The sequence below is a fragment of the Hyaena hyaena genome, unplaced genomic scaffold, assembly GCF_003009895.1.
Source record: "Hyaena hyaena isolate Hyena2069 unplaced genomic scaffold, ASM300989v1 scaffold_15, whole genome shotgun sequence".
In the NCBI taxonomy this organism is placed as follows: domain Eukaryota; kingdom Metazoa; phylum Chordata; class Mammalia; order Carnivora; family Hyaenidae; genus Hyaena; species Hyaena hyaena.
Window position 1 is genome coordinate 5401665 of NW_024080647.1, and position 17235 is coordinate 5418899.

Here is a 17235-nt window from a genome sequence, read left to right on the forward strand (position 1 = left end):
ATGTAGGAGTCTAGTAGTAAGATAGGAGAAGGGAGAAGGAGACAGGAATAAAATCTTTCAAGAATTTAATGAGCACCTGTACTGCTGTTAGGTGCTGGGTGTACAGTGATGACCAAAGTCTGTCAGCGTTCTCATCCTTCATGGGACTTCTTTGTGAGGGTCTAGGTCATGATCAAAGATTAAAGTCACCCAAGGGACAATTTAACTCAGCGTTCCTCAGCAGAAAAGAAAACCAAGGAGTGGCAGGCCCCATCATCTGCAGGGTTCTAGCAGTCCTGCAGCGCAAGGACATAAATAAGATAGTGAAATGCTTTTATATGCTTCAACTTGACGGGGCCAGAGGTCTAGGGCCGGGTGTGAGAGGAGATAAAGAGCGCAGAAAACCAGGCGTGCTTCCGAGATAAAGGGGTGTGGTCGCCCCGCCCCTGCTGCCAGCCTCTCTAAGCGTCGCTTCGTTTCGTAGCATCTGGACTCTGGGCGGTGGGTTCTTCTCCGCCCACCACGGGGAAAACCCGGAGCGCTGGAGGGCGCCCCCAAGGCCTCACTCGCCTTTGTGAAACGTCTCCAATTGTGCCTCATAAGCGAAGTGCAGCCCCCGCGGGCGGACGGGATTGTCTAGACTCCGCGAGGGCTGAAAGGGGAGGTCAGCGCGGTGGCGGGTGTCCCCACAACCGAAGTCAACCCCCCGTCCCCGCCATTAAACCTCCTTCCCTTTTCCCTTCCTCCCGCAGCCCCGGTCTGATGCTCCTCCCCCAACCCCCTCTCGCCTCCCGCGCTGGGCCTGGAAGGCGGGGCGAGCGGTCAAGACTGCGCGAGAGTTCCACCCAAATCCCGCGAGATTTGCCTGCTGCCGCCGCTGCCGCCGCCGCCGCCTCTTACGTCTTTCCCTTTGACAAGTCGCCGCTGCTGCAGCAAAAATAAAGGACGCGGCCGCCGCAGCCGCTGCCGAGCCCAGCTCGGGTCGCCGGAGCCGCGCCCCACCCCAGCCAGTTGCGGAGCCGCGTACGGTAACGCCTCTTCTTCTGCCCTCCTGGCCGCCTGTGCGTGCGCCCCGCCGGCCCGGCAAGGCCAGCCGGGGCCGTTCCCGGGCCGCAGCCGAGCCGGCCGCCGGGGTCCCGGGTGGGCGGCAGGCGGAGGCCTGAGGGAATCCTCCCGAAGCTGTGCGGGCCTCCGTCTTCAGAGGCCTCCCGCTGCCCGGGCGCCTACATTGCCCTTTAAGCAGCCGAGCCCCCCGCAGAGGGACCCGCCCCTCCAGCGGCTTGTTGTACCTGTTCGTCGGCCCTCGGGGGGTCGCGTCTCTGACCTCCTTCACCCCTTTATCCGCTGACGAGAGCCCCTCTCCCGGGCGGGGCTGGGGTCTTGGGGCAGCAGCTCGACTCTGTTTTGGGAAAGCCTCGACCCCAGTGCCCCCAGTCACCTGCCGCCTTTTGAGGTGGAGGTTGGGACGACGTGTCTTTCTCCTTTCCTTTGCCTTTGGGTGGGGGCAGCTCATCATCTGGTAAACCTTTCTCCACACCTCCCGCCTCGGCAAATTAACAATTTATAGTGCCTTTGCTACCAGAAGGGGAGACAAGATGCATTGTTTAGTCTCTGGGTGAGACGAGGATGATGAGGAAAAGAGTTGTCCCAGGGAACATGGTGAAACCTTTTCTGTTGTGGGTGGCCGGTTCTTGGGAGACACGGGGACAGGAACTGGTACCATCTTTCCCAAGAAATTATGTAAAATACCTGCTCTCCAGCCCAGAGGGCTGTGTGCACGGACAGAATTTGCCTTAATTTTGGAGTAACGTTTATACTGCTGTAGAAAATAGGGATAATCAGGGTTATAGGACAACCAAATCTGAACTCGTCCTTGTAATTCCATTTCCAGAGAGAGCATTTCATGGTTAACATTTTGGTGCATTTCCTAACAGACACTTAATTTTTTCAAATAATACTTGGCTCATCATTGATTGGGACTTCCCCATTCTATGTATGTTCCAAAATGATTTGTTTTATTTGAGTCACTCGGATCCGCTTGATTGAGAGTGGTTACTTGTTCATTATCACTGGCTGTACTCTGTCATCACTGTCTCTCTCATTGGACCCTCTTCCAAAATGATAGTTAAATAGTTTTAAAAATCAAAAGTTAAACAAGTATTATCTGCTTGTATCTAGCATACGTGTTTTTACAGTTCTTTCTTTGGTGGGTGCTGAAAAGGAGCAGTGTTTGGAGGAAGCAAACTATGATTATTCACGGTGGAGAGAAATCTCTTTTCCCCAAGGTTTTAGAACATTGATTTTCATTGGTTATTTTTAGACCCAAATCGTTATGTGACATTGTTTGTCATAGTGCCTTTGTAATTGGGATAGGATGGATACCTGCCTCTGATTATGCAGGTTTCTATGGTGTGAGTTTATACAGGCAAAATTGAGTGTCCTAGGTGTCTGTATGTATGCACAGACACGTATAATGTGCATCTCTACATGGATATATCTTGGAAGTGAGTTAAAATGTATTATTTGAGAAAAGAAAGCATTAGGTAGGGCAAAGAATAGTCTTGTAATATTTTTTCCAAATTATATGGTAATATTATATAGCAGAATGGAACATCTATGGAAGTTGGAATTCTGGTGGTGGTAAAAAATGTGATAGATTGTCATTTGTCTAGAGTTGTCATTGAAATGGATTACATGGCCTGTTAAGGCCTTTTGTAGTTCTGAACTTAAATGAATTTTGTTTTTCCTACGGTTCTTTTATCACTTTGCTTTTTAAATTTCTAGTCATGCTGTTTGCATGTGACACTTAGCCATTCATCTGCTGGTCATGTATTCCACTCCCTATGCTGGCGTCCTGGTGGTACGTGGAGGAGAAAGCAAATGTGTCACTTAGTCTGTTTATTAATATAAACATCTTCTGGGGTGCCTGGGTGGCTCAGTTAGTTGAGCGTCTGATTTCGGCTTGGGTCATGATCTCATGGTTTGTGGGTTCCAGCCCTGTATGGGGCTCTGTGCTGATAGCTCAGAGCCTGGAGCCTGCTTCAGATTCTGTGTCTCCTCCCCTCTCTTCGCCCCTCCTTCGCTTGTGGTGTCTCTCAAATATAAACAAACATTAAAAAAAAAAATAAACATCTGCAAATCCTATTTGATTTAAAGGAATTACAAAGACTGTGTTGTTGATTGGGCTGGATTTGTTAGTAGAAGATGTAAATAATAAATAGCAGAATTCTAATGTCCCAAGCATTTTTTGTTCCCAAAAGACATTTTTTCCCAAAATACTCCTTAGTATTTAAATTAAAAATAATGACTCGACATATTGAACAGTTGCTTTGTTAAAATTCAGATTTTTAGTAAAATAATCGTAATGAAGACTTTGTGGTTTGGGGTGTGGAGAGAAGTTTGTGTTAGGATAAAAGCAAATTAATTTGTGAAACACTTTGAATTTTATAGTTGGACAACTATGTAACAATAAGTAAAAAACACTTACTATAACCTATTAATTTTTTTAATGTAAGTAAAACTTTGGCTTAAGAGACAAATGAAATGCATTGTTATGGGCACATACTGCAGATTATTATGAGTTGAAAACAACGTATTGGCCACATCAATTAAAAATAAGTTTGCAAAGCCAGTAAAGTCACAATAGCTAGCAATTTTTTTTTGACTAAGGTTTAAGGGAACATAAAGTAGATAGTATACTTTTTAGGTGCCAGATCTGATTTTTATGGTTTTAGTTTTTTCTTCTGTCACTGGGCCCTCTAACTTAATCAGAGTATTAAGTTACAGATGATATCCCTGAGCAAGGAAATATGACAGTTGCATAAGATGATCAATTGATGGATTTTATTTATTTTTAACTTTATTTTGAAATAATGTTACACTTACAGAAATGTTGCAAAGATAGTACATAGAGTTCCTATATAATACTCTTCATACATCATCTCCTGATGTTGGCATTTTATATAACCATAGTACAATGATCAAAGCCAGTTTTGGTATAATTCTGTTAGCTAAACTACAGACTTTATTTGAATTTCAGCACTTTCCCCCCAATATCTTTTTTCTGTTGCAGGATCTAATTCATTACATTTAGTTATTGTATCTTGTCTCCAATCTGTGACAGTTCCTCAGTTTTTCCTTGTCTTTCATGATCTTGACACTTTGGATGAGTACTGTCAGTTATTATTTTTTTTTCTTTTACATCTGTTTATTTTATATTATTATGAGTCATTTTACCATTTTTATTCTTTAGTAGTATATAAGCATTTGTTTTTGCAAAAATCAGATCAATAAGGATAATGAGTTGTTTTTGGTCTTTCCCTTCCTTATTATTATTTTTTTTTTCCAAATAGTTTATTGTCAAATTAGTTTCCACATAACACCCAGTGCTCATCCCCACAATGGATGAGTACTGTCAGTTAATTTGTAGAATTTTTCCCATTTCGGATTTGTCTGATGTTTTTCTCATGATTTGGTTGAAATTATGAATGTTTGCAAGAAAACCACAGAAATGTTGTGTCCTCAGTGCATCATTTTAGAGGGTACGTGGTGTTGACAGGTCTTATTGCTAGTGATATTTTAACCTTGATTATTTTGTTAAGGTGGCCTCTGCTGTGTTTTCCATTGTAAAGTTACTATTCTTCCTTTTGGTACACATCTTGGGGGAGATACTTTGAGCCTATGCAGAAAAACTGTTTCTCCTCAAACTTTCTCTCACTGCTTTTACCATGCGTTGGATCTTGTCTGCAACAGTTTTGTGATGCCTTCCTAATGGTGATTTTGTATTTTCTTCATTTTAAAAATACATGTTATTGGAATTCTTCTGTTAGGAAGTATTATCTCTTCCTCATTTATTCGGTTATTTATTTTATATAAGTATAATCTCTTGGGTGTTTGTTTTATTCTAGATGTTATAGCCCAATAGTATTTTTTTAATTACTCAGATTATCCCAGTTTTGGCCATTAGGAGCCTTTTAATGTTGACCTTCATCCTTTTTCAAGCACTTCCTCATATTTTGGCACCATAGGCTATTTCTTTGCTCATCTTGTGCTTTCCTTTTACCAGTCTTGTCTGAGAAACTCTGGTTCCTTTTATTGGAGAACAGAATTTAAATTAAGATCTGGATGCTAGGTTAGTCACTGGGGTGTTACTAATCCTAGGCCTTCAGAGGGCAGGGTTAGGAAATATAGGTATATATTCTAACTCTCTCACACATATAAGTGAGGGCACACACGCACACACATGCATTTATTTCTGTGTATCTTTCTCTATATATTAAAAACCATGAGTTGATATTGATAGCTTCTAGACTACTCCAGCACCACAAGGTCATTTTAACCTTTACTTGTTCCTTTTTTTTTTTTTTTTTAAGTTTATTTATTTATTTTGAGAGAGACTAAGACAGCGCAAGCAGGGGAGGGGCAGAGGGAGAGAAAGAATGCCTATCAGCCCCTGCACTTTCAGCATGGAGCCTGATGCTGGGCTCGAACCACAAACTGTGAAATCATGACCTGAACCAAAACCAGGAGTTGGCCTCTTAAGACCTCTTAATTGACTGAGCCACCGAGGCACCCAGCCTTTGCACCCAGCCTTTACTTGTTTCTTATTTGTAACTTTTTCCTGATAGTGAAAAACCTGGCTTTCAGTTATCTACAGATAATGAGGTAATAGATCATATTCAAATTCCTTGTTCACTTTTATAATGCATATCAAGTAGTTACTGATTGCTAACCCAGTACCTTTATGAGAACATAGAGTTCAGTGTTTGTGTACAATTTTTTTTTGTCTTTGGCCTCACAGTATCTAGTCAAAATATTATTTTTTCCAAAGTTGTTTAGGTTCTTTTCTTCCCCACTCACTTTAGTGTGGCTATGTTACTCATCTGTAATGCAGTTAGGTTCTTTTCTTTGTATTCCATTTTGGGTTACCCCTCAATCGTGGTTGATTCTGATTATTGATTTATTTTGGTATATGAAACATTATTGTTACTAAACATTTCTACATAAAATGATAGCATCAGAGAAATGTCACTCCTTATTCCTACTACCCTATTTCCACCTCCACCTCCTTTTGCCCATCTGTTTCCCTTGCCCAGCTTGAGTTTTATGTTTATTCTTCTATTATTTCTTTTACAGAAGTGAACAGATTGTGTTTTTTTATATTCCTTTCTTCTTTTTTCCTCATACAATTTTAATTGAGATACATTTCACTAACACAGAACTTACCCTTTTAGAGTGTACAGTTCAGTGGTTTTTCGTGTATTCAAAGATTGTGCAGCCGTACCACTATCTAATTGAAGAATATCTAATTCAAGAATATTTTTATGACTCCAAAAAGAAACCCTGTATCCATTAGCAGTTGTTTCCCATACCATCTTCCTTAGCCTCTGTTAACACTAATCTAGTTTCTGTTTGTATAAGTTTCTCTATTCTGGACATTTCATGTAAATGGAGTCATATAATATTTGGACTTTTGTGCCTGGCTTCCTTTACTTAGCATAATTTTTTTTTCAGGGTTCATCCATGTAGCATGTATCAGTATTACATTCCTTTTTATGGCTGAATAATACCCCATTATATGATTATATCACATCTATGCATCCACTGATGGACATTGGTTTTCCATTTTTTGGCTATTGTAAATAATACTGCAAATGAACATACATGTACAACTTTCTGTGTGGACATATATTTTCTGTTCCTTTGGGTATATACCCTAGGTGTGGAATTAGTGGGTTGTATGATAACTCTATGTTTAACTTTTTGAGTAACTGCCTGTTTTCCTTTTCCTTCTTTCTTATGTGAAGAGTAACATGTTATAGATTCTCTTTTGCACTTTACTTTTTTTTACTTGCTGGAAATCGCTGGATATCCTGGAAATCACTCCAAATTAGTTCATTCTCTTTTTTTTTTTTTTTTAAATGTCTGTTAATTTATTTTTGAGAAAGAGAGAGAGAGGGAACAGGGGAAGGGCATAGAGAAAGGGAGACAGAATCCTAAGCAGGCTCTGATGTGGGGCTTTATCTAATTTATTCAACCATTATTCTGTGTACATTTGGGTTGTTTCCTGTGTTTTGCAGTTATAAACAGTATTGTAGTTAACTGACCTGTGCTTATGTAGTTTTGTATTGTTAGAGGTGTATCTTCATGGAAGATTTCTATAAGTGGGTTTGCTGGGTCAAAAGTTATGTGCATACAGTAATCCTCCCCCATATCTACAGTTTCTCTTTCCATGGTTTCACTTATTGATGGTCAGCAGTGGTCCAGAAGCAGATGATTCTTCTCCTGATGTGTGGCCAGAAAGAAGGTCAATAGTAGCCTAACACTACATCACAATGCCTGCCATTTACCTCACTTCATCTTACTATGTAGGCATTTTATCATTTCACATCATTATAAGATTGAGTATAGTACAATAAAATGTTTTGGGAGAGACCACATTCACATAGCTTTTTCTTTTTTTTTTAAGTAAGCTCCACACTCAAAGTGGGGCTTGAACTCACGACCTTGAGATCAAGAGTCACAGGTTGTACCAACTGAGCCAGCCAGGGACCCCTCACATAACTTTTATAATGGTATGCAGTTGACCTTTGAACAACTTGGGTTTGAACTGCCTGGGTCCACACAGAATGTATTTTCTCTTATGATTTTCTTAGTAACATTTTCTTTTCTCTAGCTTACTTTATTTTAAGAATAGAGTATTCTTAAAATACTACTAAGAATAGAGTATATAATACATGTAACGTCCAAAATATGTGTTAATGACTATTTATGCTATCGGTAAGGCTTCTAGTCAGCAGTAGGCTAATAGTAGTTAAGTTTTCGGAGAGTCAAAAGTTATATGTGGATTGTCAGCTGCATGGAGTGTTGGTGCCCCCAATCCCTACGTATTTAAGAGTCAGCTGTAATGTTATAATTGTCCTATTTTATTATTGTTATTAATCTCTTAATTTATAAATTAAACTTTATCATGGGTATGTGTGGGTAGAAAGAAACACTTTCAAGTATCCATTGGGGGTCCCCCCCCTTTGGATAAGAGGGGATGACTGTATGTAGTTTTGTTGGATATTATAGAAGTGTACTCATTTGCATTCTTACCAGTAATGTATGAGAACACCTGTTTTCCTTATAACCTCATCAACAGAGAATGTGTTGTGCTATTTTTCTTTTCCCCAGAGATGACTGATTTTTAAAAATGCTCTGTAGTAATTTCAGTGACCTGAACCTGTTGTGTAGGGGCACTTAATGCTTGTCTTGGTAGATTCTTAAAGTTTGAAAATGAAATACACGGTCCACTAATATTGCACTGCTACATGTAGGTTATTATATGCAGGTGAAATCAATTGGAATGCAATTTCTAGTCTAGCCAGGATTGCTTATTGAAACTTTCTGCATTTAATGGCGTTGCTGTATTGATTCATAATACTTGTACTCTGAAATACTTCTGAAGTTTAACAAAGGATAACTGAGATAGTAAGAAGAATATTCTTTTTTCCAGAATATGTATAATTTAGTAGTTTTGGTTCACAGTATGCTTGTTATTTTGAACACTGTACACAGTACATATTGAAATCATGGTATAGTAGTTATTTGACCAGTAATGGCCATATCTGGAACTTGTTATATTTCCATAAGAAAGAAGGTTAACCTTAAGGAGGATGCAATCAAGAGTTTACAGTTCTGGATGAGGAAAATACCAGATGTTAGTGCGACCAAGATACTAAGACAGCATGAAAAACATCCCCATCTTAAAAGGTAACAGTTTCTGCCCAGCTGGAAATTTAGGTTCTTTCCCAGAAAGAACACTCTTCCAAGATCTTGGGACACATTAATGAAAAAGCAAAGATGATTATTTTTTAAAAAAATTTTATTAACTATACTTGACACACAATGTCACATTAGTTTCAGGTGTACAGTATAGTGATTTAACAAGTCTATACAGAAAACAAAAATTCTTGCATTGGAGGAGTTTACATTCTAGTAGAGAGTGCTGAGTGCTGATTACGAATGGAACCAGTAGAGAGTGGTCTGTGTTGTCTTATAGTAAAATTACCTTTGGTGCTGTAAAAACCCCAAATGACACTTGGTTTTGCTGGTTACAAGCAGAAGGCCATGAAAATATGGTAACATTATTCATCAATCTCTTTCTCTTTTATTTTAAAGGATTCTGACTGTTAGTGGTACCAGTAGTAGTAGGAGTAACAGGATGATAATAATAGAATAATAATAGTATAGTTGATGTTGTTTTTTTCCCCCTCAGCTGGGATTCTGGGAGAGAACTAAACCCTAATGTTCAAGGACATTTGGACATTGATTGTATGTAAAGAATTAAGTTCTTTCTCTCCACTACATCTAGAATGGCACTAGGTATCTACCATCCTTGGAAGAATTGAGACAATATTTATTCCAGTATTCACTTCAAGTTCTCTGGTTCGGATGATTAATTTCAGTTGAAAAAGGTCATGGTCATTGTAGTCAGATTTGTTTTTTTTTCTTTTTTTTCAAACTCTGGCACTTGCTCGCTCAGCGATGTTGGACAAGTTTTAATCTGTTAGTGTCAGTTTCCTGATCTATGAAAGTGAGAATAATAGTAGTTGCTACGTCATAGGGCTGATGTGAGGATTAAATAATGAAGTCTTTCCAATTACATTTATTCATTTCTATGCTTTAAAAACTCTCTGTGCTGAAATACTTCCACATTATGTCTTGTAGGGCAGACTCTTTCCCTGAGGTCCAGGTTAGCTTTCATCTGCTTATTCGACCATTTCATTTGACTTTCTAAGAGGTATCTCAAATTAAATTTGTGCAATAAAGAAGGTGTGATTTCTGTCCTCTTCATTTCCTCTGAACCAACTCTTAGTTAATGATAGGACTAATCAACTAGTCACTTGGGCCAAAAACCTAGGTGTCATCTGTGATTTTTCTCTTTTCTTCAGATTCTGTAATAAGCCCATTAACAAAACCTCTTGATTCTTTTATTCAAATATATTTCAAATCTGATCACATGTCATCATCTCTCCCTTATCACTTTGATCTAAACCACCACCAACTCCTGCTTAAATAATTACAATAGTCTCTTAACTGGTTTCCCTGCTTTCTTACTTGATCTCTGACAGTCTATTTCCACTTATAGCTAGAATGACCTTTTTAACAGTCAGATAGGCCACTCCTTTATTTAATACTTTACAATGACGTCCTTTTACAATTAAAGTAACAACCAAATTCCTTGTGTTGGCTTACAAGGTACTGCATGATGTAGTTCATCCCTGCCTGTTTCTCTCTGTTCATTTCACCTGTGCTGCATGGAACTCCTTATATTCTTTGATCATGACAGGTACATTCCCAGGGCTTAATATTTATTTGTTCTTGCTCTGGGGTATTCTTTCCTCAGATCTTTGCTTCCTCCCTCACATCATTCAAGTGTTTGTTTGAAGAGTTCTCAGAGTTTTTACCTCTTTCGAGAAATCGTCAGCCATCACACTATAGAAAATAGTAATCATCTCCCCTCCACTCTCCTTGTCTCTTTTGCTTTATTATTTTTTTATATAGCACTTGTGCTTTCTGAAATTTAGCAGCTTGTCTACTTGTTTTTTTATTTGTCTTCCTCACTAGAATGTAAACTCCATGAGAACATAGGCCTGTATTACTCATTCCAGTGCCTCTACAAGTCCCTGGTATAGAAAGCCAGGAATGCAACTCTAGGAACTTGAGGGTGGAGTAAAATTGTTTCTAAATTAGATTAAGTAATTGTACCTTTTAAATGTTTTATGCTGAAGGGGAACTATTAAATTAGTTAAACACTGAATTTTTTTTGCTTTGTGTTATCACATGTGAAATGTTAAGGTTTAAAATTTATAGGGGCACCTGGGTGGCTCAGTCAGTTGAATGTCCAACTCTGGCTAAGGTCATGATCTCACAGTTTGTGAGTTCAAGCATCACGTTAGGCTCTGTGCTGACAGCTCAGAGCCTGGAGCTAGCTTCGGACTCCCTATCTCCCTGTCTCTCTGCCCTCCCCCTGCTCATGTTCTTTCTTTCTTTCAAAAATAAATAAACATTAAAAGTTTTAGAATTTATAACGTTATCAAGAGCATATAATTATGCATAGGATGTGCTAAGTAATATGTAAAAAAAAATAAGCTCGCATTTCAGCTCTTGGGCTTGTTGCAGTGTTTGTTCTATAATTATAATGGTAGTGATGTTAATGAAATAGTAATATTTCCTCTTGCTTTGGCAAGCTATTTGTCCTCACTCTAAATTCTTAATTTAAAGTCTGTTGATTTTTATTTTGGGGGTTATATATTGTTGTCCAAGCACTTTTTTTTTCTTTAGCTTAATATGGGTCATGGGCAGTGGTCAGTTTTAGGTTATACAATTCAAGTAAGCAGCTTTGCCAGCTTGATAGTATTAGAAATATAGGATAATATATTCTAGAACTAGAAGGATTATATTATCTATATGTTAATATTGAAAAAAAACAAAAGTATCTTGACCTTTCGTATACAACTAAGTATTCACTTTTACGTAATGAATTTTCTCAAAATTTCTCATTCTTTTAAAAAGAAGAAATGATGGGACCCCTGGGTGGCTCAGTTGGTTAAGTGTTCAATTCTTGACCTTGGCTTAGGTCATGATCTCACAGTTTGTGAGTTCGAGCCCTGTGTCAACAGCAGAGCCTGCTTGGGGTTCTTTCTTCCTCTCTCTCTGCCCCTTCCCTGCTCTCTCTCTCTCTCAAAATAAATAAATAAACTTTTAAAAAAATGAAAAGAAGGAACGATAGAGAATGATGGAGATATTTGTGTAATTCACTGAAGGTGGTGTGGTAGAGTAGACAGATGCGTATATATAAAGAATAATGCTGGGTCACACTTACTGAGCATTTACAGTGTACCAGGCATTATTTTATATACTTTTATCTACTATTTAAACCATGGTTAAATCTGGTTGAATACAATGTTTAACTTGTTTATTTTGCAGGTAAGGAAATTGAAGCACAGAGACGTTAAATAACTTGTTTAAGATCACATAGCTATTAAGTGGTTGGAGTGTGGATTAGAATTCTGTAATGAAGGGGGCTGTTGGCTGAAACTGTTGGGGGCAGAGTTTGGAAATGGCCAACCTCAGTATGTTGGTTTTGGCTGATCTAAAATCCTACCCAACTAATGTTTGGGCAAGACCATTCTATATAGGTGTTTATAAAATCATAATGACAGTGAGACAAAATTTTAGGTGCCATATTTTGCTTAAGTTCTTAAAGAATGTTTCTAGTTTTGTTCTCTCAAAGGGGGGGAATAGATGTGATAAGAGAACAGCAATTGGTATAAGGATTGGACATTGCTATAGAAAGGTGAAATTTTTGTATAAAAATATGAAACTTTCCTTGGTAGACCTTGAAACCTAATGATATTAGGGAGCAAGTTTAGTCTGCAAACTGTCTAGAGCACAATCAAGCAGTGGGATAATAATGATAATAATGACTCACATTCGTGTGTATATATATGTGCACACACATATATATTTGTATAGGGTAATGATTTCTAGTTTGCAAAGTACTTTGGTAACCATATACTTAGCTTCCAGAGGAGAGAGGTAGCTTTGAAGAATGAGCCCTTGAATAACCACCAGTTGCTAGACCCTCTTTTAAAAAAAATTATTTTTAAAATGTTTATTCAGAGAGAGAGAACAGGGGAGGGGAGAGAGAGAGACACATAGTACTTGAAGCAGGCTCCAGACTCTGAGCTGTCAGCACAGAGCCCAATGCGGGGCTTGAACCCACAAACCTCGAGATCATGACCTGAGCTGAAGTTAGATGCTTAACGGACTGAGGCACTCAGGCGCCCCTAGACCCTCTTTTAATAGGTTCTAATCATAAAGGAATTTGTTATTTCTTTGCAAAACTGCAAGAGCCTGAGTGGTTGACTTCTGAATTATGTGGTATTATTGATCTTCAGTAAGTGATTGTAAATTGCTTAATCTGGAAGCAGGAGATAACTTGGCATGATGAATGGGCAAAGGTGGACTGTTGTAATCAGCATGTTCTTAATGTTATACTGAAAGACTAGCCATTTTTAAGAAATATAATTTAGATGAAAACTATGCTTCTAGTAGCAACACTGTTGTAATGTTTTTTAAACTAATATTTTAATTAAAACCTTCTACCAGTCAGGCTGTACTAATATTGATGCTTTTTTTGATTATATTGGAGATTGGGATACAAGAGGATTGCTTTACTTTTTTGAAGTAAAAAAAAAGTTTGGTGGCTTCTGAAAAGGCTGATGTGAATGTAAAGCCTAGTGAAATGCTGATAAAAGCTTAGTAGGTCCCCTGTTTCTCTTGTTCATTTTGGAAATAGTTTGAATTGCTTTGGTTAATTTAAATTGGTCTGAGATTTTAGGAGGGTCTTCTCAAAACTCTTAAAGGTACACTGCATAAATAAGTACAGTCAGATGGAAATTCAGAATCCCTTCACTTTGAAGTAGATGATTGACAAAATGTGACTTTGTTTTGCAAAAATGTAAGGAATTGCTGTATATTTAGTATTCTTAAATTCTTTTATCTTTCATTTCTCAGTGTTACTTTCTTTTTCCCTGGTGCTCTCTTGTAACTGGCTCCTTATCACCACCCCCGCCCTCTTGGTCTGCCATCTGTTGGCTTGGCTCTTTATTCCAGAGTAGGAAGGCAGGAAAGGGTTTTCATATACAAGATAAAACTAATTCTTTTGTAGCTCAGTGCATTGGAGCACTTATGCAATAAGTCAGCTAATGATGAATTCCAGAAGTACAGTAGGCCCATAGGACTAGAAAGATAGTGATGACTCTGCAGTATTGTCTGCAAGTGTTTTCTGTTATTGTTGCTTTATTTAAGAAATGAAAATTAAAAAATTATTCTGAAACACTATATTTTTTTCATAGAAAGCCATAAGTTGGTGAGATAGTAATAGGCTTGCAAATAACAATAATTATATGAGAGCTTAACATGTTGGGTGTCAGTGAAATTCATGTCAAATTGTTTCGTTTAGTACTTTATAATTTGATCATGGTAAATTTACATTCATTTATGCCTGACTGTGCATTAATCTGTTGGGGGAATTCATGTAGAGATTATTTGTAGTCTTAGGGAGGTAATTCAATTCCCAGATAGCATTTAAAAAAAAAAAAATCTTTCCTCTGAGTTGCCATGATTCTGGCTTCAAAGTAAATGCTCTGAAGAGATGGGGAAAAAAAGAGAAAAAAAAGAAAAAAAGAAAAAAATCTTTTTAGGGGCATCTGTGTGGCTCTGTCAGTTAAGTGTTGGACTCCCGATTTTGGCCTCAGGTCATGATCTCATGGTTGTGAGAACGAGTCCCTTGTCTGGATCTGTGCTGAGTGTGAAACCTGCTTCAGATTCTCTTTCTCCTTCTCTCTCTTTCTCTCCCTGATCTCTCTCTCAAATAAATATTAAAAAAAAATCTTTTTATTATAAAATATTTTAAATATATATTAATATAAAATAGAAAGAATACTATAAAGAGCTCTCATGTACTCATAGTTGAGCTTGAAGAATTATGGGCAGTCTTGTTTCTTCTGTAGTGGATAGAACTATACCCCACCAAATCCTTGGACTCTTTTGAGCCAAATCTCAGTCATATTTAATTTGTAAATTCATATATTTCAGTTTGGATTTCTAAAAGTCTCTCTTTTCATACAGTAAGCAAAATATCATTATCATACCATACCATAATAAATTTATAGCCAGTTCTTAATATCACCAAATATATAATCAAGTTTCATATTTTTCTGATTGTTTTACTTACATATATGTATGTATAAGTGTGTATATATGTATAGAAGTGGGATCAAAGTAAAGTCCATACTTTATAATTGATTGGCATGTTTATTAAATCAATTTTAATCTTTTAATTTTTTTAATGTTTTATTTATTTCTGAGAGAGAGAGAGAGAGAGAGCGTGAGCAGGGGACGGTCAGAGAGAAAGGGAGATACAGAATCTGAAGCAGGCTCCAGGCTCTGAGCTAGCTGTCAGCATAGAGCCCAGCGCGGGGCTCGAACCCATGAACTGTGAGATCATGACCTGAGCCGAAGTTGGACACTTAACCGACTGAGCCACCCAGGCGCCCCAATTTTAGTCTTTTAGAGTCTCCCTCCGTCTCTTTTATTTTCTTCCTTAAAATTTTTGTTAAAAGAAACTAGGTTGTTTGCTCTGAGAAATGTCACATGGTCTCATTTTGCCAAATTCATTTCTATGATGTCGTTTATCATATTCTATCTCCTAAATTTCCTGTGAATTGATCAATTTGTCAGATTTTTGTTGTTCTTGTTGTAAGAGTACTTCTAGGAGTGGTTTGTGTACCTAGGAGGTACATAAGGTCTTGTTATCTCTTGGGATGTTAGCAGCTTTTGATGATCATCGTTTAGATTTATTAATTCATCAAGAATTGCAAAACAGTGTAATTCTTTTGTTTCTTCTTCATTTAGTAAGTGGTGTTCTTTTGGATAGCTCTTCAGCAATGTAGATTGTATGTTTAGGGCATTGTATTTATGCCCGAACTGGTTCTGGGATGATTGACAAGGTTCTGTGGTAGAATTCCTTTGAAGAAAGAGTACAAGTACTTATTATTGAACATTCATAGAATACTTAGGAATATTGAATAATTAGACTTTGTTTAAAGAATGTTTGGCCAATAAGTAGGTTAATATGCCATCATGAGATAACAGCTTGTGACCTAGCATATTTAGCTAGCTGGCCGTTGGTGGTTGTTCTTTTTAGAGGTCAATGTTCATATTCAGAAATTTCAGAAGTGATTTGTGCAGGGCAGCAATTACTGATTTCTTGAGTCAGATTTCTCAGCATGAATTTGAGAACAGGCCTTGTGTTGGAATCAGGTTTTTAAAACGTTGAGTTTGCATAACATAGAATATTTTGGTTTTGTTCTTTTTTTTTTTTTTTTTTGGTACCTCATTTCTTTCTTTGTTTTTTTTAAGTTTGTATATTTTTGAGGGAGAGAGTGCTAGTGAGCATGAGCAGGGGAGGGACAGAGAGAGAGGAAAGAGAGAATTGCAAGCAGGCACTGTCAACACAGAGCCCGATGCGGGATTGCGGGACACCAACTCAAGAACCTTAAAATCATGACCTGAGCTGAAATCGAGTGGGACACTTAACAGACTGAACCATCCATGTGCCCCAAACATAGAATATTTTATATTAAAGGCTGTAAAGAACTGGAGCGGCAGCATTTTCCTAATGTGGCTTCTTGACTAAATGGTTTTGGGGTCAAATAAACTTGGTGAACATTGTGCACTTTATGCTCTCTTGGAATGTAATAGTGCATATCAATATGTAAAAGAAATATGTTTAACATTAACACAGCCTTTTCCAAATTTATTTGATCACTGAACCTTTTTCTCCCTTCATAACATCTTGAAGAACTAGTGAAACAAATTTTCTAAAGGAAACCAATTTTGGGAAATGTTGGCTTAGAGGATTTGAACAAAGAATAAAGAAAAACATCTGATGATGAGTGTAAATGACTTCACTACAGTGAGTGGAGAAATTCTGATAGGTAAATGAGAAGATATTTTTCAGTGAGAAAAAAAACAAGAAAGAAATGTTGCTTGTTATATCTTATCCTGTAAGTATTAGACTTTTAGAGAGAAGCACTGTTAAAAAGGACTTAATCATATATAACATTTACTGTATGTCAGGCACTGTTTTTACAACTGTTTAACAACTTTATGCAGTAGGTATATTGTTATCTCAGTTTTACAGATGAGGAAATTGAGGCACAGAGAGATTAAATAGTTTACTGTTAAATTGCAGAGTTGGTGACATAGCAGAGTCAGGTTCTGAACCTTGGCAGCCTGGCTCCAAAGTCCATGTGCTTAGCCACTATTCCACGTTGCAAGATACAGCAGATGGAGATCATAAAATATAAATCAGATTACAGGAGATTTTAACATCTATTTGGAGGATGCAAACATAATTTCTTTCACTTTCAGACAATCAAGGCCATAAGAGAAGAATGTAGAGAGCTCGCTCTGTCCTAGTGAAGATAGAAAACATGGAGACCTGGGAACTATTATCTGTAAAAAAGGTATACCTCCTGAAGAGATAGATTAGATGCAGGTAGGAGGCTGAGTGAAGAGGACACTGTTAATACCAGAAGGGTATTGGAGCTCACTTAATTAGACCCCTTCATTTTATATGTGAAGTCTGAGTTTACATAGTTTGTTCGTGTGCTTGTAATAATCATAGCTTATATTAGT

General features: G+C 37.8%; 1 protein-coding gene and 1 non-coding gene across 9 annotated transcripts in view; both read left to right on the plus strand.

Annotated features, from left to right (window-relative positions):
- The first annotated feature begins 862 nt into the window (after positions 1-862).
- Positions 863-17235, plus strand: part of HERC1 (HECT and RLD domain containing E3 ubiquitin protein ligase family member 1) — a 191209-nt gene continuing 174836 nt past the window's right edge. For 7 of the 8 annotated variants that reach the window (XM_039219818.1, XM_039219859.1, XM_039219846.1 and 4 more), the window contains exon 1: positions 863-1007. The gene's annotated coding sequence lies outside the window, so the exon portion shown is untranslated. Of the gene's footprint in view, positions 1008-17016; positions 17064-17235 lie in introns of those variants that run through there. The other variant, XM_039219826.1, reaches the window with a different exon arrangement.
- On the plus strand, positions 14136-14188 carry LOC120222568. The gene has a single exon (XR_005526079.1). It is a non-coding gene; the product is annotated as a small nucleolar RNA SNORD105 (small nucleolar RNA).